Source organism: Panthera onca, chromosome B2, assembly GCF_046562875.1.
Source record: "Panthera onca isolate mPanOnc1 chromosome B2, mPanOnc1 haplotype 2, whole genome shotgun sequence".
Classification (NCBI taxonomy): Eukaryota; Metazoa; Chordata; class Mammalia; order Carnivora; family Felidae; genus Panthera; species Panthera onca.
The window spans coordinates 101694656-101719878 of NC_138343.1; the positions used below are offsets into that span (position 1 = coordinate 101694656).

Below are 25223 nucleotides of genomic sequence, written 5' to 3' on the forward strand. Positions count from 1 at the left end.
ATTGTATTCACTGATTTTATCAAGCTATATCACTCTGTTACAATGAACAATTCATATTTCACTACAGTGACAGTGGTTATTATAAATTAATATCAACTTCTTCCAAGTTTCTTGCTCACAGTCTTTATTTGATGCCCAAGGTCCAGTAGAAACATGAGGATTTAACAATCTGATCACTTATTTCTTAGAAATGGGAAAATAATTTAAAATTATTATTCTTTTGGGGCACCTGTGTGTCTCAGTTGGTTAAGTGGCAGACTTTGGCTCAGGCCATGATCTCCTGGTTCGTGGGTTCACGCCCTACATCAGGCTCTGGGCTGACAGCTTAGAGCCTGGAGCCTGCTTCGGATTCTGTGTCTCCCTCTGTCTCTGTTCCTCCCCCACTCACATTCTGTCTGTCTGTCTGTCTCTCTCTCTCAAAACTAAATAAATATTTAAAAAATTTTTAATTATTATTCTTGTTATTACATAATTTATTATGTAATTACATAATAATAAGGCGTGTCTGTTGTAAATATACATAAAATGTAGATGAAGATAAAATTTTAAATCACCCATAATCACAGCATCCAGAGATAACATTTAGGTTACTTTACCCTCCATTACAAAAACTACGTTGTATAAAACACATCAAGGAGGAGAAAGAGCGTATTGGTTTAGAACAGTGATCAAGAACCACCTCCCAAAGCTGTGTCTGGATATTCGCTAGCCAGGTGACCTTGAACACACTGCCTAAACTTTCTCTGCTTACATTCTTTCATCACTAAACTCATCATATATTAGCTATAAATGGAGTCCTCACAGACCCTCTCACAAGGCCAAGTCTTGTATAGCTGATAAAAGAGGTAAAGTGCTTTTTTCTCCATTGTCCCTGTTTTCATCTTATTTGTCCTGCCTTCATTATTTCTTACCACCCTTCATTCCTCCTTCTCTCTTGATTTTTAAAATTTAAGTTAGTTAGGGGTACATGGATGGCTCAGTCGGTTAAGAGTCTGACTCTTGGTTTCGGCTCAGGTCATGATCTCACTGTTTGTGAGATTGAGCCCCACCTCTGGCTCTGTGTTGACGGTGCAGAGCCTTCTTGGGATTCTCTCTCTCCCTCCCTCTCTCTCTGACCCTCCCCTGCTCTCTCTCAAAGTAAATAAACAAACTTAAAACATTCTTTAGTTAACTAAGCCTACTTTGTTCACAATAATCACTCTTAAAATTTTTTTTATGCCCAAACCCTTTGAGCATATAAATGTAAGTTTTAGACTCTCTTTTCAGAAATAATGGTTATAATCATAATTGCATATGGAATCATATACACAGGTATCTACATAACCTTCCAGGCTGTTTGCCAGTCCACCCAGTTCCCCAAAGAAGTTAGAACCTCTATTCAGGCATTCCTTTCTTCCTCTGCTCCAGTAATTTGATTTTCTTGTCTGACATTACTCCCAATAACACTTTGGAAACTTTCCTCCAGCCACTGGCAGGACAGACTTTCCATTTGTTCTTGCAACTCACAATTACCAGCTGTGGGACTTGTCCATAGGGGTGGGGGTGGAGGGGTGGATGTACTGGGGGGAATGGGGAGAGTACCTAGCAGCAGCAGCTTCCTATGACCTGCTGGACCCAAGGACGATCAATTTAGTCATCTAAGTACAGTCAGTTTGAAACATGACAAAAATATTTGTGGATCCCAGCCAGGCATGTGAGGAAAGAAAGAGAAGGAGTACTATAAAACAGTGAGAGAACAGCCCCCAAACCAGCAGAAGTTCTGCTCAATATGGGAAAAACTTTGTGTGGTTCTGGCTACCAGATGCTCGCTGTTCAAAGATCTAGTTACTGGGCAGCACTCAGAAGCCTGAAATCCTGGGAACTATACTAATAGCCTTTGCAGTCCATCTCAAACCAGGAAGCTTGCAAGAGAGCTCCTGGCCGTGCCACGTGAGCTCAGCCTTTTGCTTTGTTCATGCAGCAACCTGATCACTTGCTTAAGGGAGGAAATAGGGTGTTTTTCCACCTTGCCTTGAAATCATGAAATTCCTGTCATAAAAATAAGAAATCGTATATGAAGCCTTGGGGTCAGATCACCCAGTGGTTTCAGGAGTTTTCAATAGAGTTATTATGTTTTGGAGCAACAAGGTAAGAGGAGATTATGGTTTCATACCAGTATTTGAATTTCCTGATATTTGTTTGCTTGTGAAAGACCCTTATCATCACTGAAATGCTTAAAGAATTGAAAGACCTGTTTTTTTTCTCCAAAATCCAATTTTTGAAATAGAAAACTCCAGGATGGAATGAAATAGCCACAGAATTGAAAAGTGTGTTTTATATGTTATTTTTTATCTGATAAAAAACACTAATCCAAGGGTTCAGTTTTGATCATTCTTCTTTTCATACTCCAGTAACATACTTAAATACTAGAAAATACTCATTTCAGCAGGGAGAGAAAAAAAAAAAGATAAAAGATCCTCCGACACATGATAGCCCATGATATTTTCCTCCGTTGTTGGTCACATTGTATTTTTGGCTGGGCCCCAGAAACCACAACCCTCAATTACAGTTGCTTTCAGACATGTGGAAGAAACACATGCTAAAACAATTAACAAAATTATGACATTTATATTTTTTCCCAGACTGTCAGACCCTGTGATTCTTCACCATGTGATTCTATATGCATCAAAACAATGATCATAAATCAAGCTGACCACATGTACCCTTACTTAGTGCTTTGAAAATGTCAGGAAGTAAGACAGAAGAAAACAGTGTTTCCATGGACTAAGCATGCTCCACTCCCTGTTGGTGGCCAGAGACCCATGTGACAATGGCAGGGAGGCAGAGAATCCAATCGTCTCATCCCAAGGCATCAACCTCAGTGAAAGGCCAACTGCAGTTTGATTACTGGTAGCTCTGAGCTGTCTTGTACATCCTGTGTTTATTGCTCTTTCTGTGTTGACGTACTTTAGTGCTTATTGAATAGAATGTGTAGGATAACCTGAAATTGATGACCCTTAGGTAGGAAATGAAAAAGGAACAGCAGGTTCTCATAGCATAAGACTTATAGCACTGGTAAATGAAACTTCTATCAACCCATATGCAATAAAACATCTTAGAGGCAACCAGAATCGGGGCATTTGTTTACGCCCCTGTCCCCAAATTGATCTCTGGGACTTCGATAGTAGTTTCCCATTGACTTCATATATTTATAATTCCACGGGCATTTGTTAATCACCTACTATGGGTCAAGCACATAGATACTATAGTTATAAACATGAGTAAGACACAGCCCTTGCTCTCAGGAAGCTCACCATAGCAGAAAAGATAGACATACGTATTAACGATTGTGTTTAATGGGATGTAAGTTATAGGCAAGCTAGCAAAACATTCTATGAAGCACAAATGAGAAACTCTTCATCTGCAAATCAGAACAGGGCCTATGACCCTGACCACAGTCAAGAAATATGTCTTTGGTAACTGTGCTACATATCTCTTGCTTCTCCCTCTAGATCTGCTCTCTACCTTTTTTCCACACTGTTCTTGCCCCAGAAAATTGACCTCCAAGGACTGGACCAACAGACTTTTTTACCTTCTTGGCTAGCGATAGGCACATGGGAAGAGAACGAGGTCAAGCTATTCATTCTCCACTACTTCCCTACTCTGTTTCCGTGGATTGGTTGTGTTTTTCTTCCAGAGGCCACAGTTCCTGTCGGGTGTTCCTCTCCACACCCCTCCCCATTCCCAGTTCCCAGATCCACCCCCCCCTTCTCCCTTCTGCTATAAGAGAGGCACTACACTAACCCTTGATAGATCCGTAAACTCTGCCCACACCTTTTTTTTAAAAAAAAAAAAAAAAAAGAAAGAAAAAATATGTCTTATTAAACTCTCCTCAATTACCTAGTTTGAGAACATTTTCTGTTTCTTGCCAGAACGGACTACTGTAGTGGCCCTCTTAGCATTTAAGGGATTATATTCTTAGAGAAACCAGCTCAGAAGCATAGAACCAGTGTTTTACTAGTCACTGCATGTCCTAAATTAGCTACCTGTCCAAATAATGCCAGTTCTTGCTCTCAGGAGAACCATCTGACACAGGAACAGGCCCCATGTCATCAATTCTGCCATAGGCAAGCCATACCAACAGCCACCACTTCCGGTGGGGTCTCCTAGTCTCCCAGACTGTGGTATTTACACATCTTCCCCTCAAAATTCAATCAGATGTTAATCTAGTGACTATTGCAAAGGACTTTTGCAGATGTAATTAAGATCCCAAATCAGCTCTCCTTAAAATTGAGATTTTCTGGGTGGGCCTGACCTAATCACATGAGCACTTTAAAGCTTATTTGTTTTCTTTATTTTGAGAGAGAGAGAGAGAGAAAGAGAGAGAGAGCATAAGTAGGGGAGGGGAAAAGAGAGAGAGAGACTCTCAAGCAGGCTCCATACTATCAGCATGTGTGGGCACAGAGCCCAACGTGGGGCTCAGTCTCACAAACCACGAGATCGTGACCTAATCCGAAATCAAGAATCAGATGGTTAACCAGCTGAGGAACCCAGGCACCCCCACATGAACTCTTTAAAAGCAGAGTCTTTTCTCCAGCTGGTAGAACAAGAAAGTCAGAGCTCCACGCTTCAGTGGGCCTGGCAGATGGATATTGATTTCTTAGTTACCCTTCAAGGAATCACCATTATATCAGTGAACATAGACTAGTTTATGTCATGGTACCAGAACACCTATTTTCTCAGTGTCTTAGAACGGGACAGATTTACTGATTGGTCATATGGCATGCCAGTCGTGGATGGGGGCTCTGCTCTGCAGCACCATGGGTCCTCATTCCAGGCAGAGCAGAGCGGTCCCTACCTGGAAAGGTGCTCGTGACCACCACAGAAGGGAAAGAAGGGGCAGTAAAGCACAAAATTACTCTTAAAAGTTTCTGCATGAGGAGAAGCTCCTACTCACGATTTCCTTTTGTAAATCACAAGCCTCATTTCAAAGGAGCAGGGAAGTATAACCTCTCCCAGTGAAGGAAAGCAGGCGCTGGTAACTGATCATGCAATCTATCACAGAGCCCAGTAAACAATCGATGCTTATAAAGTTAAGCAATCTGAGTAACGAAGAAACAGTTAAATGTTTCCACATATCCTTCATTCAACAAATATTTATTCGATTCTTTAAATATTAGGCAGTCTACTAAATACTGTTTAATAAGGCAGATAAATAGATAACATATATTCATCAAGTGCTTGCACTTCGAGGAATACGTTTTATCTGAGAAAAACACGTGGATGAGTTTTCAGAAACCGTAGGTCAGCATCTTGGCATGGAGTGACTGCCTTCTCTGCTCAGTCTTACCAGTCGGAAACAAGGGGTCAGCTCCATCTGTGATTCTCATCTGGAACGTGGGGTCCTTGCTGGCTGTCGGCAAAAGCCATTTCCTTGTGGTTGTAGGACAGAGGTCCTTGTTTTCCTGCTAGTTATTGGCCAGGAGCCACTTTCAGCTCCTAACGGAGCCCCTTTAGCCCTCTTAGCCCCTGGCTGGGGGGTCCCCAGGAAGGTTCCCAGCTTCTCCTCTGGAAAGCTCCACCTCTTGCACTGGCTACATTATCTCCATCTCTTTCTGTGCTGTCACCTCTAAAGGTATCCTTTTAAAGTATGGGCTTCTTGTAACTCCTGTCTTCTTTCATACACAGCACTGGGCTTAGGATCCTGAAAGGGGGTCTGTACAAAACAAAAGCATGCGTGGGTTTTGTCGAGAATTCTTTTCCACTTCTAGATTATTTTTATTTGCTTTCAAAGCCATGGTTATAGCTTATGGTTTCACCTTCATATGGGTGAAACATTAATTATAACAACACATAAACTTGTATTAAAAAAAAAAAAACCTATGTACAAAATGTTAAACAAAGTTTTGGTTTAAAAATCGTGGACCCCAGAAAGTCATTACAAAGTAGCTATCTCTTGGGGCGCCTGGGTGGCTCAGTCGGTTAAGCGTCCGACTTCAGCTCAGGTCACGATCTCATGGTCTGTGAGTTCGAGCCCCGCGTTGGGCTCTGGGCTGATGGCTCAGAGCCCGGAGCCTGTTTCCGATTCTGTGTCTCCCTCTCTCTCTGCCCCTCCCCCGTTCATGCTCTGTCTCTCTCTGTCTCAAAAATAAAATAAACGTTAAAAAAAAAAATTAAAAAAAACAACAACAACAAAGTAGCTATCTCTTATCAAGAAGCTCTAAAGGCCTGTGAGTATCACAGTGAGACTCGTTTCAAACACCGGACTTTTACCTTCACATCACTCCTTATTGCTTGAACTCCCAATGTTGAATAGTAACTGGTGTCTACAATGCTTTCCCTGCCGCAATGATGGGGAGATCATTTTATGCTCAGTTAACCATTCTTACGCTATATGCTGTAAGGATTCAAAGAGTTTAGTCTTTGCCCTTCACAAACTTCTAAAGTTTTCCAAGCTTAAACTTTCCAAATTGAATTTTTAAAATTCTCTTCTACAATAAACAAGTTAAAAGGTTTAGAGTAGGAGGAAAGGCAAAAGACATTGCTTAATGAGAATAACAGCCCTTGAAAATCCATTTCCATCATTGTTCTGAGCGCCAATGTCTACGTTGAAACCAGTTCACAGGGTTGAGGGAGATGAAAACAGCAATAATCATCCCTGCACAAGCAGTTTTGGACACTCTTCCTTACATAGTAGTCCCCCTCATCTTTGGTTTTGCCTTCTGCAGTTTCCGTTACCGTGGGCAACCTTGGTCCAGAAGCAGATGATTTTCCTTCTAGCTCCAGAAGGTCGGTAGCAGCTTAACATTGCATCACAATGCCTACATCATTGCCTCCACTCATCATGTAGGCATTTTATCATCTCACATCAGCACAGAAGGGTACAGTATAATAAAGGAGAGAGAGAGACCATATTCAGGTGACTTTTGTTACAGTACCTTATTATAATTATTTTATTATGAGTTATTTTTGTTAAGTTCTTACCAATAAAATTAAACGTCATCACAGCTATGTATGCATAGAAAACAAGCATAGCATATGTCGGGATCAGTACTAGCCACAGATTCAGGCATGCGCAGGGGGTCTTAGACCACATCTCGCGCAGTTAAGGGGGCACTGCTGTCCTCAGGAAGCTATTTCCCTGTAAGTCCCACTTTCCTTTTCTCCTCTTAGACCAAAAGGCTCTTATACTTATGAGGAGATATTTCCTATATTGTTTTCCTTGATCACCTTCATCCAGTTTAACTTTACCATATTTGTTCCTTCTCAGAGTCCCCTAAAGACTTCCAGTTTCCGGGGGTGCCTGGGTGGCTCAGTCTGTTAAGCGTCCGACTTCAGCTCAGGTCACGATCTCACAGACCGTGAGTTGGAGCCCCGCGTCGGGCTCTGGGCTGATGGCTCAGAGTCTGGAGCCTGCTTCCGGTTCTGTGTCTCCCTCTCTGTCTGCCCCTCCCCCGTTCATGCTCTGTCTCTCTCTGTCTCAAAAATAAACGTAAAAAAAAAAAAAAAAAAAAAAAAAAAAAAAAATTAAAAAAAAAAAAAAAGACTTCCAGTTTCCTCTCAAATCAGATAAAAACTGGCCAGCAGCCATTACAAGGTTCTTTGCCCAATGACCACAGGGCTTCCCTGTCTAAGCAGTAGACAAGGTTCCACTGGGGCCTTCAATGTGGCACCAAGAATAGGGCCCTTGCCCTGTCGCCCCAGGTCGTGGTCCTTCACTTCTCTTATGAAACATGAACTGATTGACATCTCCCAGCCTGACATTAAGGATTCCATAATCTTGCCTTTCTATATCAGACTTCTACTCTGTTTCAATCCAGATATCCTGGTCTCTTGCTTTCCCCTCAAAATTCCCATCTGAGTTCACGTGCTTGATTTGTTTCTCTCACCTGGAATACCTTTCATCTCTATCCTTTACTTTTTTCAAAGACCAATTTATCCTCCTTCAAGGCCTAGTTCAAATATCATATTCTCTGTAAAGACTTCCGGGTCTATCTTAACCCCCTGTGACTTCCCCTGCTCTGAACACTCTATAGTTTAATTGACAGCTTCAATCATTATGCAGAATGGAGTCATTTTTGTCTCCCACGAGGCAGGTACTGTGCAGGGAGGGTGAAGGGCTTTGAAGACCCGCAAGATAGTCCTTGTGAGGCTTGCCTTGGTGTTAGAGACAATGAGACCCACATTCAAGAAGATAAATATTAGTATATTCCCCCCGTAGATGCCACCTTCTGGCACACCACACGATATGCTCAGGCGATCTGTGTCACTCATTTGATGGTGTTTGCAAAAATACACACATGATGACTTCCGACAAATACTGAGCTGTTAGTTAAGACAGGAACCTCTCCTCAATAATCTGATTTGTGAGGCCAGGAAACCTAATACACGGCTTTGTGGCTTTACGATTTCCAAGGCCAACACAGCACATACAGCATAGGGGCGAGATGGACAGTGCAGACTCTGGAGGCAGAAGGTCTGGGCCTGCATTACAGCTGAGCCACACTCACTGTGTGTTCCTTCTTCATCTGTCAAATGGGGGTAATAAATGTACATACCCCACAGAAGTGTTGAGAAAATTAAATGAGATAGTGCAGGTAAAGCACTCTGCATAGTGCCCAGGACGCAGTAAAAAGTGAATACATGTTAGATATTTGTATGTAGTACCTATTTTATGTACCTTCAGCACCACCGACACTCTTAGGGCAAACAAACAAACAAAAAACTCTTACACTTAAAACTTGGTCTTCAAGGGGCCCCTGGGTGCCTCAGTCAGTTAAGCGTCCGACCTTGGCTCAGGGCAGGATCTCAAGGGTGGTGAGTTTGAGCCCCACATGGAGCTCTGTGCTGACAGCTCAGAGCCTGCTTTGGATTCTGTGTCTCCTTCTCTCTGTTCCTGCTCACTCTCTGTCTCTCTCTCAAAAATAAAGATTTTCTTAAGTAAAAAAAAAAAATTTAAGTAAAAAAAATAAACCTAGTCTTCAAAAGATTTTTTTTGAATTTTTTTAACGTTTATTTATTTTTGAGAGCGAGAGAGAGAGAGAGTGGGGGAGAGGCAAAGAGAGAGAGGAAGACACAGAATCTGAGGTAGGTAGGTTCCAGGATCTGAGCTGTCAGCACAGAGCCTGAAGCGGGGCTCGAGCTCACAAACCGCGAGATCATGACCTGAGCCCAAGTCGGACACTTAACGGACTGAGCCACCCAGGCATCGCCAAAAGAATTTCTTTTAAACTCTATTTCTTACTGTGAGGGATCTAGGGCAGGATTCTGGTGTAAGCCATCCCCATGCTGAGCCGTGGGCAGGGAGTTTTCTTCGGGGAACTCAACTCCACTCTTGACTCTGCTGGTGTGAACAAGGAAGAGTTCACACAAGCTGGCTACGTAAACCCTGGGTTGCCGGAGACCTGCCAAGCCACCCTTGTTGTCCTGGTGTTTTTATCATTGCGTATCTGTGGCTCTCTCAGACTTGTTCTGGTTTAGACAATCAATTACTCCGCCACCCCAGTGACAGAGATGGCTTTCCAGTCTCTCCTCCAAAGAACAGAGTGTAAGGGCCAAAGCATGCAATGGGGTCAAACCTCGCTTTGCGGCTCATTAGCCACGTTTCCTTGGGCAGTCGCAGACTTGGCTGATGGTAAGTTTTGCTCACGGGGAAAGTAGAAATAAGGATACCCACCCACCTCACCAGGCTGTTGTGACAATTGCATGAATCCACAGGACCTGGCACACAGTAGCTGTCCAAAGATGTGAGTTCTCTTTCCCTTCTTTTCTACCCTGGGTGTGTGTTGTGAACAGAAAACAATCCCAGCAGCAATTTTTTGAGATTACGTGGCATCTGCGGGGGGCCTGGGCCCCTGCTCCGCGCACAGGGTTCAGAGGCCCTGGGGAGAGAAAAAGCCCTTGTGGGGTATGTCCCAGGGCTCTCTGGAAAGAGAGACCCTAGGTCTCCTGCTTATAGTCTTCAGCTGTAATCATTCAATTACACCCTTTTATGTTCTATTTTACTGCACCTGAAAGGAGCAGGGATATCTGGATATCTAATAGCTGCATTTACAGGGAGGTGAGCTGCTAAAAATAGCCCCACACTCTGTGGGCCGGTTTCCAGGAAATGCTTGACTTGTTGGAGAACTGCAAAGAGAGTGTATTAATCAAGCCCTTCATCGGAGTCGCTTTCCCATGCTGCTTTTAGAAGGTTGAGGGCTCAGGTCTTGTTTTTACCAAGTGAAATAGAATCTTAAAACAATATAAGCAATTACAAAGGGAGTCGAAGATTGGTACTGGGCCACTTGTGGGGATCCTACAGGAGTGACTTCAGCCAATTATATTTTATTTCCCTCCGCATGAGATTGTCTCTAGAATTCCAAGTCCTTGGTAGTGATACATGTTTTCCATTGTTGATCCTCTCATACTTAAGTTGCAGAGGCAGGGATCTATACTTTTTTTATTTTTTATGAGAAGCAAATATGGTGAAACTACGACTTCACAGATGGGTGCTACTTGCTATAGTTCAGGTTGTTTAATACAGAAGATGTCCCAGTTTCTTGCGATTCTTACAAAGGGCAGAGACAAAGGCTGATTAGGATAAATTTCCTTTGTCAGAATATTAAAGTCTGGCATTTCCCTTGAGTTTAAATGCTATATTAATAAATGTTGAATATAGTCGAATGTCACTACTTTTTCTTATTTGAATGGAAGTCAGTTATTAAAAGGTCAAACATTACAAACGATTCTTAGGGAACAATATGATGGAAATGAAATGCAATGCACGTAAACACTTTAAAAAAAAAGTTTATACGTGCCTTTAGTTAGCATTAAAGAATAAATGATAAAACTGCAAATTGAATTCGTCCTTGCTTTTGAACTTTAATACAATAAATAAAAATACAATACTGCTTCCCTAGCACCGTGTGATACACACACACGCACACACGCACACACACACACTATAACACTGTCTGAAATTAAGAGTATAATTATTCATCTGCTGGAAACACAAAATTAAGGGTTTCCTTTTTGTATTTTTAACTAATTGAACTATTAATTTAGGATATGCTAAGACATTTTGTAAAAAAGTTCCTACTCTACTTTTGACAAAGCAAACAGCGGATTTAAGGGGATGTTATGGAAGAGCTAACAAATGTTTTGTCACAAGGAAATAAACACCTTTCCATGTAGTAGACGCGACTATCTTGAAGTGGCAACTGATTCCATCTTACTAGTTCAATTCTGTTTCAGATTGTTTATTTCTGTAAAAGGCGGGAGGGGGTATTCTTGACAAAAATCTTTCAATCAGCTATTAATGAATAGCTGGTGGTCAGGTTCACAGACAAAAGCCTTTTTCTTGACTCAGATGGGTCAGGTTTCCAGATTTTATGCCCGCTCTCATCCCCTGAAGACAAAACAAGAGGAGAACTGTTGGGGGGGGGGGGGGCATACATCACTGCAAGTTTGCAAAGTAGGGGCAGCAATCCAGAGATTTGCTTCAAAGAGGGGATCTAGTTCCAAGTTTGCCATGAACAATCTTTTTTCAATCTTTGTATATTTAAGGCACAGCATTCTCTTTCTGCCAGAGATGTCACTTTGGGGGCACAGCTGTAAGGGAGCAGTGCTGGGGTGCAGCGCTATTCTGGTCCCAATTTGACCCTAAGTGGCCAAGTGACATCTTCCAAAATTCTGAGCCATTCTTTCTGCCAAATGATGGGTAGACAGGCTTCTTCTGAGGTCCCTTTCTGCTAATCCCACCTATATTTTATTTTCTGCCATGTATACATATTTTTTTTTAATTTTTAATGTTTATTTATTTTTGAGAGAGAGAGACAGAGACAGAGACAGAGACATAGCGTGAGCGGGGGAGGGGCAGAGAGAGAGGGAGACACGGAGTCTGAAGCAGGCTCCAGGCTCTGAGATGTCAGCACAAATCCCGATTCAGGCCTTGAACCCACAGACTGAGAGATCATGACCTGAGCTGAGGTTGGACACTGAACCGACTGAACCATACAGGCGCCCCTATACATATTTATTGAAAATATTTAGATTTATTTGAAAAAAAAAATTTATATATATATATATATATATATATATATATATATATATATGTTCAGGTCAGATAATTATATATTAGTAAGAATTAAGAACCATATTATTTGTGATAATGAAGTTTCAGATTTGAAAACAAACTTCTTAGCTCCTTCTTGGTCTTCTTACAGTTTAATTAAGTCACCTTCTGACACCCTTTTCCTGAGGTTCCAACCTTAATTTTAATTACAAAGGAAGTGGCAATTTGCAGGACCAAACATCAGAAAGTAATATAAATGCTAAAAACAAAAAAAGAGGCTGGCGAGGAAGGAAACCCAGGGTCAAAAACGTGTGCAATTTCTTTTCTTAAGCAACACCATGATGTTTAGTAAATTAAGAAGCAGTTGATACACCCACTGTGCTGTGTGGAGTAGTCTTGAGAGAGGATTAAAGGTCAGATGTCAACCATTTGGCTGTGGTTTTTATGTGCCTTTCACATTCATGGCTCTCCCATAAAAGTAAAATGTTACAAGTTAAATAAGTGTTTCTAACACAGGATATTGACGTTGTAATGATATAGCAGCACAGCGAAGAAGGGGGGGGCGGAATTCAGAACTTATTTCACACATTCCTTTCCTAAATAAGATGGAGCTATTTATTTTATCCTTTTAAGAAAGGAGTCGCTTAGAAATGATTTGGGACATATTCTTTTTATTTAGGGAGACAGGTAGGTAGATACGATGAAACTAAGTTTGCATGAAATTGCTGAAACTATGTGTATGTTTGAAATAGAAAATTGTCCTCAATTTTGTTTGTTTGTTTGTTTGCAGAAGCGTTGCGTTGGGACGGCACTGTGTAGCTGAACGGGCTGGGGTCTTAATTTCATGTTGTAAGTTATTGTAATAAGAGATGAGCTACTGATATTCACACATGTAATGAAAAAACCTGCCTAAGACCTTTGCTCAGATAATTCCTCCACTGGGGAAAGGCAATGTGGCAGCGCAGTTTCAGCACCCAGAGAACTGGCTCCTGATGTATTGCTGCAAATGTGACTTCTTCACATTTCTCCCTGGTTTCTAAGCACCATGTCTACAAAGCAGGGATAAACAATTACTAAAAACAGAAGACCTGTTCAAAAGCTCCTTGATTTCCCGTGAACGTGTCAACTCATGGCTACAAGGCACTGAAAAATAACTCCGAAGGTCCTGAAAGGCAACAAAACAAAACAAAGCCGCAAAGGAAAAACAAGCCAGCCCTTGGCACCCTCAGGAGGAGTCATCATTGATTTCTCTCTCTCCCACTTCCAACCATGCTCCGGTCCCGGTGTCTTTCCCATTCTCCCCCTCTCGCTGGCCAGTCCAGAGGCTTGTCAGCTCACACCAGGGGACTAATAGCTGTCCCTCCTGCCTCCAGGCTCTCCTCCCTCTCCACCTAGCACTCATTCTTCCTAAAAACAAACTGACGTCATCATTTCCCCAGCTCTCAAGTCTGATGTGATAAAGCTCCGATTTGGTCTGGCACTTAAGACTCTCCCTAATCCAGCCTCATTTGTCCTTTTCAGAAATACGGCCCTCTATTTCCTGACCTACAGAAAGTCTTGGCTCCAAACAAATGATATTCTTCGCCAGCCCCGAATGAGGGCACGATGTTGCAATCTTTTTCACGCAGGTCTCATTCTCCCTCACAGGGTATGGTGCGTGGGGTCAGATAGGTCCTCTCCAACCCTTGCAATCTTCTCGAGCCTCATGTCAGATTCAAATCCCACAACTTCTGTGAAGTCCTCTGTCTCGCCTCTGAGCTCTGTCAGTAAGCCAGGTCTTTATTAGTCATCTTGCCTTCTACATTTACTCTTTTTGTTAATAGTTTTACTTTCCACGGACTCCTGTTTCTTCCTTCAGCTAGACCATAAGGTCTTTGAAGAATGGAACCTATACCTCGCCTTTCTCTGTCTCTTGCTCACTTTCTTATCCAAAGCCTGAGTTCAGGACTTCTTGAGTGATATAAAAGCAATTGTGAACTGTGTCCCTACTCCCTTATGTTATGCTTACATTTAAAATCAAATGGTCCATCAATTTGAGTATTCTGTATTCCTTGACCAGACATGTCATCACCTGAAACATTCTCACTTGGTGAAGCGTGAAATGTGTGGAAACTCAAATATACTTGTATTATTCACTCTTAGATGTCAACAGTCTTTCAAGTCTTTACATTTAGAAAGATCAATGAAAACTGATAAGCAAGGGTATTAAAGTATTCTCTTAATTTCCATTAAAAATATTAGACAGAGATCTGATCTTCAGTCATAACATTTATCACAACTGTTTTCAGTACCAAAGACATCTCCAAAGATATTTGAGTATCTGTTTCTTCCTTTGTTCCAGTTTTAGCCACCACTAATTGTTTTTAAGTAATGATTCTACAATCATCAAACATTCTTCCTTGTGATTCAAAATTAAAATTTTATGTGACCTGCAATTTTTTATAGCACAAAACTCTGGCAAAATGTAAGACAAAGCCTAAGTGGCTCTAAGAGTGACATTGTGAGTATGGAAAATGGCCATAATTGTAGTTAATTATGAACTGTCTGTAAAACCTAGTTTTTGTCTTCCTTTTTTTCCCCCTATAATAAAGTGAAAGATCTATTTCTAGGAAGTCTAAAGGTCTGAAGTTTTAGGAATTAGTTACATACCTGGATCATCCTTTGCTATACTCTATCTTGTTTTTATATTACATTTCAACCTGGGAGAGGGAAAAAAAATAGAAAACCGTAACGAGGGAAAGGTTGATGATGTAAGTGGCTTTCCTGGCTTTTCCTCTAGTGAATTTCTGATAGTGCACTCAGGGCCTTTAAAATGATGGGGAACGTTGTCTTTGGAGCTTCCTGGTGAAGTGCCCAGGAGGAAGGATCCATGGCCCCTGCTGGTGCTCCTACCTGGGATTGTCACACTTCCTCCAAGCTAAGCACTGTTTATGCCTCTCAAGGTCCCAGCCTGAGACCTGGGAGAAGAAGATACCTGTAGAAGTCTCCCTCCTGTATTGTTTTTAGAGAGCACATTTGCCTGATTTTCTGAACGTTTCTTAATTATCACTGCTTGAATTAGAATATTTATTTATTTTTTTGAAAAAGGGTCATAAAGTCTGATCCTTTATAAAATTTTTTTAAGTTTATTTATTTTTGAGACAGAGAGAGACAGAGCATGAACGGGGGAGAGGCAGAGAGAGAGGGAGACACAGAATCCGAAGCAGGCTCCAGGCTCTGAGCCATCAGCCCAGAGCCCGACGTGGGGCTCGAACTCACAGACCGCGAGATCGTGACCTGAGCTGAAGTCAGACGCTTAACCGACTGAGCCACCCAGGCGCCCCTTTTTAAAATTTTTTTAATGTTGATTTATTTTTGAGAGAGAGAGAGAGAGAGAGCGTGTGTGTGTGTGTGTGTGTGTGTGTGCGAGCAGGGGAGGGGCAGAGAGAGAGGGAGACACGGAGTCTGAAGCAGGCTCCAGGCTCCCAGCTGTGGGCACAGAACCCGACATGGAGCTCGAACCCACAAACCATGAGATCATGACCTGAGCTGAAGTTGGACGCTTAGCTGACGGAACCACCCAGATGCCCTGAGTTAGAATGTTTTAAATAATGGATTTTTAAAATAAATTTCCACTTCACCTGCCTTTTGACACCATCAAGTTTTTTCCTTAAAGCTATGTTTGCAAATTCCTCGGTAGGTGAGTCTTGAGTCCTGCATGGCACACAGCACCTGGGACAAAGTCTTTTTGGCCAGGCCCCAAGAAGAACTTGGAAATCCATGTCAGCCCCAAGGGGTATGCCCCGAGAATGGGCAGCTGAAAATGTTAGCTTTCAAACAGAGAGACTGACTCCAATATAAAGAGAGCATGCCTGATTTATGTTATTTATCATCATGCTGTTTTGTCAATCTCAGCCTATTGATAATAGTGCTGTTAGCTAGAAGTGCCTAGGGGGTTCACCTGGACCAGACTATTCGGGGTGATCCCCCACCGGGCCTCCCCCAACTGAAGCCAACGTGGCTGGACCAGTCCCTGAGGTTACGGTGATCGCAGGATGCACCAAAGCGGAAACCTATCAGGGAATTTTGAAGGACAAGATTTATTACCCATGGTTCCTAGAGAGCATACAGCACACCTACAGTATACAGTATACAGGCCACACAGTGAGGTCACAGCAGAGAAAGATAGAGAGAGTGCCAGTCAGGGTCTCCACCTCTACTGGGGTTGAGGGCTTCGCAGATTCACTCTGGGAAAATTTTTAAACGTAGAAGCTGGAATTAGGGCATGGAAAGGAATAAGCGGGGTGACTCAGGCGGTCAGTTATCTAGGTTCATGAGAGCTTTCTAAAAGGGGAAACTAGGGGTCTGGTTCCTTATCTGGTTGTGTTGCCAGTGGCCCTGCCACACAGCTGGTAATCACTGATTCAAGATGGAAGTCTGTGAAACGGATGCCTCCGCAACCAAAAGCTTAATGTCAGGCACTTCCATCACACATGCTAATTCTTCTCTTCTGCTATCATGGTGTGAAAAAAAATCCTTACCCATCATCTGTGTTCCTGAAATCTCCTAAGGAGGACACAGTAAGTTCTTCAAGCCAGTTGTACAGTTGTAATTTCAAGCTTGACTCTCTAGAGCGTGGTTATGAGCACCGAAGCAGTACCTCATGTTTCAGGAACATTTGTTCTAGATAACTTGTTGGAAATGATTTTCTTTAGATGTAAATAACTTCGAGACTTCGCCGTGAAGAATACTGTCAGTGTTGAACGTACCAACGGTTTCAGTGGGAACACATCGTTCTTCTGTTAGTTTTCTTGATCCTATAATTTCCTGGGATAAGTCTCATCTAATAAGTGGCTCTCCAGTTAGCCAACTCAAAGTGGTTTCACTAGCCCTAAAACTGACCTCACAGAAAAAGTCGAGTGCATGTGAGCTATAGTCTCCACGGGGGGAGTCACAGAGTCTATTTGTTTATGAAACTCTTGAGAATTCCAGGGGTGCAGAAATGTGACTGTCCTTATGTAACAGTGTTTCCCAAACTGATTTGGCCAACAAACCTGTTTCTAGTCAGCATCTGGCAGAATTGTTATTTCCCAGAACACACTTTGAGAAACAGTGGGTTAGGTGTCTTTCCTTCTTTCCTTAAAAGAGAGAGAGAGACTTGAATTTTTTTCCATCATGAAGTACAATGGAAATTAATAGCCATTTCACTTGTATCCTACAATAATTTACCATTGTCTAGCTAGCTATGGATTTCTCCCTCATATTTCTAATATTCTAATAATATCTAATATCCCTCATATTTCTAAAGGCCTGGTCTCGGATACTCCAAGTATCCATCTCTCCTTTTAGCCCTGTTTTCAGGGATATGTGTTCAAATGTGACTAACGGTTCCATGCTTTGCTTGGAACCGAGAAGGGAGACATACCACATGGGTTTCCACACACACGCATACTCTGTTCCATTTCAACTTTTTCTCTTCCTCCTTACTTGAGGTTTTCTATTGAATCTATAATTGCTGAATTCTTCCCAGAGGTATTAAGTGTCTTTTTTTCTTAATGTTTATTTATTTATTTTGAGAGAGAGAGAGGGAGAGAATGTGCACAAATGGGTGGGTGGGGGGCAGAGAGAGAGGGAGAGAGAGAATCCTAAGCAGGCTCTGCACTCTCAGCACAGAGCTCGACTCGGGGCTCCATCTCATGAACCATGAGATCATGACCTGAGCTGGAATCAAGAGTCAGATGCTTAACCGACTGAGCCACCCAGGCTCCCCGAGATAGTAGGTGTCCTGATGCTGACTCAACAGGACACAGGCCAGATAAACTTCTCAAACATTCAACAGAATTTCCAATAAGATGATTGAAGCTATACTCTATTAAATATTTAAGGTCCAAAACAACAGATTAGGAAATAACTTTCCTACACAGAAACCACAGGGGAAGAATTTGGAATCAATGAGGATAAAAAGAAAAAAAAAAAAAGCTTGAAAGCAAGAGCTGCAGATTTGAAGGTGTTTTCTTCATGAGCACGCTCTGCCACTGTCATAATTTCTGGTTACATAAGCCATAGGGCAGAAAGCAGACAAAACTGTTGGTCTGGGTGTCTTAAAAATAATAACTTAACAGTGGAAACTCCTTCTCCTCCGAAAGGAATGTGGAAGACACAGGGGAAGCAGCAGCTGAGTAATGCTTTTAGAACAGAGTGCTAGAAATCCCATGACCTGTGATTTCTTTATATCACCAATGCCAGCTTGTAGCCAGAAAACGGTGGGTCCTCCTCTGCAACGCAGAAATCCATAATCCTCTGGCTTTACTTGAATTTTTTTTCCTTCTTAATTTTTACTTTTTTATTTGAGAGAGTGAGAGAGACAGCACCAGTGGGGGAGAAAGGCAAAAGGAGACAGAGAGAGACAGAGGGAGAGAGAGAGAGAAATAAAGAGAGCGAATCTTAAGTAGTCTTCATGTTCAGCACTTTTTTATTTGAGAGAGACAGAGAGAGCACCAGTGGGGCAGAAAAGGCAAAAGGAAACACACAGAGAGAGAGACAGAGAAATAAAGAGAGCAAATCTTAAGCAGTCTTCACGTTCAGCATGGAGCTCAATGTGGGGCTCTATCCCGCGAGCCTAGGATGACGACCTGAGCCAAAATCAAGAGTTGGACTCTCAACCAACCGAGCCACCCAGGCATCTCTGGTTTACTTCAATTCTTAACAAACTTCCAGTCACTAATTTCTGCGACACCGAAGTTTTGCTTTGAGAGGTGTAACAGTCTTCATAACTCATGATCCAAATACTCTGGTAGTTCAATGTATCATAGTTGCAGGTGTGGTCAGGTTAAGAGTTAAAAGAAATAACCCAAATCTCTCACTCGCATACACACTCCAGTGGAGTCTCTTCGAAGTCTGTTCTGGATGTTTCTGGGAATCGGCGAAGCTGCCTTAAGTATGCCCCTGTAATGGTCTGTAGGCTCTAGCGCATTCTTTCCTTATGCTCTTATACCCCTCACCAAAATGCTACTTTACCACCATTGCTGATGGTGCCCTTGGTGCTCCTGGAAACAGGCCCAGTGCACCCAGTGCTGCCGGCTGTAGTGTCACCAGGGCGTGCTGTCCTCCCCAGAGTGGAGAGATCATCCCATCACCGAACAGTGTCACCCTTAGTCACTGCAAATCCCTTTATCCACTCTTCTCATGATCTCACAGAGACCTTCCCACTTCTTCAGTTTTACTCAAATACCCTGGACGAGGATGTTAAGGGACCTTTCGACCACACAAAGACTCTTGGAATACCTCCACCCTCCCCTTAGGCCAAATAAACTCACAGGGAAATCAACTTGTGGCCACCAACTCCTCACCTCCTCAGACAAATGCAAGTAAGTCTCAGTTTCCCTTAGACCCACCCTGGACCCTTCTGGCTCCACGTATAGTTGCAAACACAATAGCTCAAGCTAACACACCCACACTCCTTGGGCCACAGATGTGCCCAGTGGGCCATCTGTTTCCCTCCCTGCTCCAGTTTAAGCCTGACCTGGATATTCATCTCAACCACATTTTGCTGAAAACGTAGGAAGTTGCTCCAGAGATGGACTTGCCCCTTAGTGGAGGGGTCCTCCCAGAGCTAGGCCCCACACTCAACCAGGACTTGGAAACTTCAGAGCACATTCAGAGAGATGTCAAAGAATGATTAAATTTTTAAAGGACTGAGAATAATGGAAGAAAGCAAAAGGCTCTGGAGTCACTGGCAGCATCCCACAGGAGACACAGCATGGGTTTTATAATCAGAGAGACCTACATTTAAATCCCAGCTTTGTTTCATAACCGTGACTGTGCGCATTTGTTTTGCTTTTCTGAGTCCCAGTTTCCTCGCCTCTGAAATAGAAATTATATGTAGCTTACAGACTGGCTATATTGTCTAATATCTAATAAAAATATGAAAGGCTTAACGGGAAGAAAAGCTTTGTGAAATAGAAGTTCTATTTCTTCTTGTTCACAGTTAAAGAAATGTTGTCCCCCCCAAATTTGGAAGACTTGGGAACTAAAACTGTTGAATTATAGAAACAATAGAAATGATACCACTCTCCTCAAACATAAGCTTGACACTACATAGGAACTCTTGAACCAAAATATCTCTTAGGGTCTTGAAATACAGAAATATTAAGACTGGTCACATCAGCTATCCTCTATCAAAGAGTTCCTTCCCTCCACCTTCCAGTTCTTTGATGATGTAAATGCATGATTTTCATGAATTAAGAATACCTAATGATCCTGCATTTTAAGGTTAATACATGTCAATTTAAGATAAGCAAGCAAATTTAATTTAAGATTAGCAAGTAAGGTTTTACATAAACAAGTGTTCCTTTTTATACCTGGATTGAATTTTAACTTATATTCACCACTATAGGACAGAAGAAGAGAGAAAAAATATGTGTATATATATATATATGTATATGCATATGTATATGTATATAAAATATGTATATGTATATGTATATATATATGTATATATATATACACATATATAATATTTATATTGTATTCTACATAATATGTAATATATCACAATAATCCCATTGTAGTTAATTGATATTTTTCTTGAGCTTCTGTTTCAGCTAAATGGGTTTGTTGTACCAAAGGTATTTTTGATTTGCAAGGTATACCTTGTATTTGGAGGGCCACACAAAGGAAAAGAAACTCTCATAAAAATGAAGCAGTGTTCTTGTTATATAATTAAAGCTTTTGTCTGAAACATCTCCAGGAGGTAGTAATAAATAGGAATGTCGTTATATTATATGTAAATAAAGAAATTCCATGGAATTCCATGGAATGAATAATATTGGAAACTAGCAAATTGTGCTGAGCTATGGTAAGAGTTAATAGCACGTATCTTAGTGGTTGTCTTAAGAGGTGGCGGCTGTCAGAATAGATCAGTTATACATGCAGCAGGGGCCCCAGGTACTTCTCATTTTACCCTGCGAGAATCAAATAAAGCAATGTACCATAAGTAACATAAGCTCTGGATGCAATCCTATGCACATTCTGTACGCTTAGTCCTTACAGATTAGAGATCATAAAAGAGATGTCTAAGCCAGGAAATATATGCCAGGTATAAATAAATATGATTTAGGATATAAATGGTCTCAATTCAACTGTAAGCCCTAGATTTTATAAAATTGTCTCCCCATAAAGGGGAGTTTCATGAAGCTAACTCGTTTCAGACATAAGTGTTGAGAAACAAGTGAATTTTTTTCCCAAGGTCATCAAAAATTTCATGGTTATGATATAAATTTTAAACTTGCAAATTGAAAGAGTCCCCAATCCATAAAGTGCCCATGGCATTTCCAGAAACGCTTTCAAAATTTCTACAGTATAAGTTGAATATGTATTTATGCACTTCCCAATGGATTATTCTCCCTTGTTAACTAGACTGAGAAAGGGCAATAAAATATTCAGCTGCCTACTGCACCCTTTCTGATAGAGAATTCAGCTGTAACAGCTATTCAACCAGCAAATGTCTTATTCAGGGATGACCCTAGAACTCTCATCCCACTAATCTGCGATAAAAATTTCCCTACTGGAGAACTGCAAATGAATGAAAACTGAAATGTATCAAATTTGTCTAGATAATCAAAGAGCAGATTTGCATTGTCTTTTTCAGAGGAGAGCTTCTATTAACCAAATCACTTTGTTCTGCCTGTACTTTGCATTTTCTCAAGTCACAAGGATTTCCCTTTTGGACGTTGTATTAATTTAGAGCGAGAGAGTCCTAAAGAGCGCTGTGTGAAGATGCTAGACGAATCTAGCAGTATTCTCTAATGATTTGAAAAAGCCCATGCAGCTATGAAAGGGAACTCTTAGAAGAGGGCCAGCATCTTACAGAAAAGCTGTGGAGAGCCGCCCAAAGCACATTTCCAAAACTTGCCCGAGACACTGCGGCAAGTCAGGACCTCATTCCCAATTATGCATCCATAATTGTGTGCACTTACGCACATTATGATCTTGGGTGACACCGAGAGCACAGAGAATAAAAATCACCAGATAACCCTGCCATCTCGTTTAAAAAATTTGTTTCAAGTTTCTCTTTCCAAGATTTTCATTACAGCTGGTAAACTTAAAAGAAAAGAAATGTGACTGGAGTAAGCTTCTTTTTCCTACTCGTTGCTAAAGGGAAAAAGAAATGCAACATACGTGAAAAGAAGAAAGAAGGAACTATTTAATCTGTGTCTGAAAATCAGGCTCGGAAACATCAAGAGACAGATATAAATCTGCAAATGGGCAAATAGAGCTGGGAGTCATTCTTTTTTCTTATAAAAACCGTAGTAAAGAATATAAAAACATTTTATCCTTTAGCCTATTATTTTAAAATTTAAATGATATGTTGGTTAATTGCTGCTAATTGAATGCGATTCAACTTTGGATCTCACAGTACCTTGCAAAAAAAGAAAAATTTGATGAATATTGAGTTCCAGTCTATTGGAAAAGCTATTTTCTCCCAGCCTCACTGCATCCCCTATGCTTGGTAAACTGTGGATGAAAACCTCTCTCATCGTTTATACTCACAGTCATCTCTCCTTGCTTCTGAAGTCATTGGTGTCTTTAACCCTCCCTTGTCATGTTTGCATATATTGTTACATTGCTTAATATTTCTTAAGTCTTTTTTTTTAAATCTCAGGGGTGCCAGAGTGGCTCAGTTGGCTAAGCATCCGACTTCAGCTCAGGTCATGATCTCACAATTTGTGGGTTTGAACCCCATGTCAGGCTGTGTGCTGACAGCTGGGAGCATGGAGCCTGCTTTGGATTCTGTGTCTCCCTCTCTCTCTGTCCTTCCCCTGCTCATGCTCTCTCTCTCTCTCTCTCTCTCTCTCAAAAATAAATAAAACATTACAATAAATAAATAATCTCATTCTCCTTGTAGATACGTTGTCCCTTCCCAAATATATTTCAAGCTTTTCGATATCTGAGAGTCTTGGTATGTCCCAAAGCATATGCCAGGGTGGTGTGTATGTGTGTGTGTGTATATGTGTGTGTGTGTGTGTGTGTGTGTGTGTGTGTGTGTGTGAGCACGTATCAGGGAAACATTTAAATGCACCCAGGCTATTTCCCAATTCCCCAGAGCTCCAGGAAAAAGGTCAGCCTGCTAAGGTACCCTCAGTTTGATCTAAACCAATGCTAATGGTAAGCCCAGTTAAACAACTCCTGACCAGCTCTGGACAGGGAGCTTTTTCATATTCAACTTCTAATACCATTTATCAGGCCACGATACCAAGAAAAGTGGAATGAGGAAGGGGTGCTCCAACCTCCCAGCATTCCCATATAGACCACTTCCCATATGCTCTGTGTCTGGTGGTGGGTGGGCAAGAGAAGTAAGGGAACTGAGACCAACCATATTTTCTACTTTTCATGTCTTCCCTCACCACCTTCATCCATTTCCATAACAACACGGGTATTATATGCCTCTCACTAAAGGTGGAGTTCAGGAATGCACCTGGAAATGTAGATATGGGTTCATTTATTCCATCATCAATTATTCGTGGAGAGCTGCTGTGCCCTGGCCCTTATTCTGGACTAGGACTGCGACGAAGAACAAAATGGGCAAGATTTTTGCTTACGCGGACCTTCCATTCCAGCAAGGAGGGAATGACATGACAGAAAGCAAATGACAAACAAGTGTGTAAGGAAAATGAACAAGCCATAATATTTACAAGGGAAAAAATGCTCCAAATCACATCAAAACATGATGATATAGTAGAGATCAGGGGTGTTAGGGTGGGTGCAAATTTAGGTAGGAGGTCACGTAAGACCTCACTGAGAAACAGACATTTAGACTGACACCAGACTGACCCGAAGGAGCCAGGCCCCCTGGGGCAGAGCACTGGCTGCTCCAGAAAGAACAAGTGCATGACTGAATCTAGTGTTCAAAAATAGACAGCAGCCCTGTGTGACTGAAGCATGGTGAGTGACGGGCAGAGTGGTACGAGAAGAAGTTTAAGATGTACGACATGCCAGGGCATGCAAGGCTTTGTAACCCCAGATAATTTGGGATTTTATTCTAAGTGCGGTAGGAATCCAGTGGAGGATTTAGCCCAGTTGTGATGTACCTGGAGACTGATTTGGGCTAGAACAGAAGTGTGGAAGCTGGGGACATGCAACCACCACGGCCAAGCCGGCTTGAATTAAAGTGACCATTAGAAATGGAGAAGAGGAGATGGCTTCAGGGTATGTTTTGCAGTAATGCTGAAGAATCAGAAGACAAGGAGTAAATGGCAAGGAGAGTCAAGGACAGCTATTGGGGGCTGGGCTGAGCAACCAGGTGAAGAGTTATGCCAACTACTGAAATGGAGAACCAGCAGAACTGGGAGAGGTGGAGACTTCTGTGTTGCTGTGTGAAGTTTGAGACAATTACCGTACTTCTGAGTGAAAACTTGAAGTAGGCGGGCGAGATGGTTCAGGGGCATAAAGACACAAGTGGCTTCAATGATCAGCATGTCGATGTTTGGAACAGTAGGTATGGAGGGTACGGAAACATATGACCCTGTTCCCTTGTTTGAGGAGGCATCAGGGCATTGGGGAGATGCTTGTGTCTGTAGCTGAATGTATTATAGGTCATTGGTAACTGCTGTAACAGGCCCCCAAGAAGAACTTGAGGAACATGGAAAGGGAATGGCTAATTCCGACTCGTGTCACCAATGATCCCCCACTGCTGTTATTCTGCTCTTCTGTCAAACTTCCCTCCCTCACACTTCACTTCCTTCGGGAGAGACTCCATTACTCTTCCTGGCCCTGGATCATTTTCTAAAGCTAGTGGGGGAACTTGCAATTATTTTTCCATGGTTAATTCCTTAATGCTGTCAAAATTTTCCAGAGTTACAGATTGTCTGTGATGGTGTTGGTACATTGGGCTGCTTCTGTGGACCTCCACCTTTCATATTCTAGAGGCTTCAAAAAGCTTTTACAGGTTAACTATGAGAGAACAGGCTCAAATCAATTCTAGCACTTTTTAGCACAACATCTACGTTATTCCGTTTGAACTGGGTCAAGAACCATATGATCTGTGGTGGTTAAATTCTCAAAGCACCCTGCAGTTCCTGATGTAACATCTTCATACATAATTTCTTTATTGAATGGACGGCTTATTAGTATTCAGAAAAGTAAGTGGGTGGTGAAACCAAGTAAGTTCATTTAACTTTAATAAAAGTTTATTTTGGTGCAAAACAATTTT

At 41.8% G+C, this 25223-nt stretch overlaps 1 long non-coding RNA gene across 2 annotated transcripts in view; it reads right to left on the reverse strand.

Annotated features, from left to right (window-relative positions):
- The window catches only part of LOC132667521 (uncharacterized), a 516104-nt gene that overhangs the window by 423924 nt on the left and 66957 nt on the right, over nucleotides 1-25223 (reverse strand). The window contains exon 5 of one of the 2 annotated variants that reach the window (XR_009605201.3): nucleotides 15591-17151. The exons of the other annotated variant lie outside the window; for it this stretch is intronic. This is a non-coding gene — a long non-coding RNA (uncharacterized LOC132667521). Of the gene's footprint in view, nucleotides 1-15590; nucleotides 17152-25223 lie in introns of those variants that run through there. 2 annotated transcript variants of the gene reach the window in all.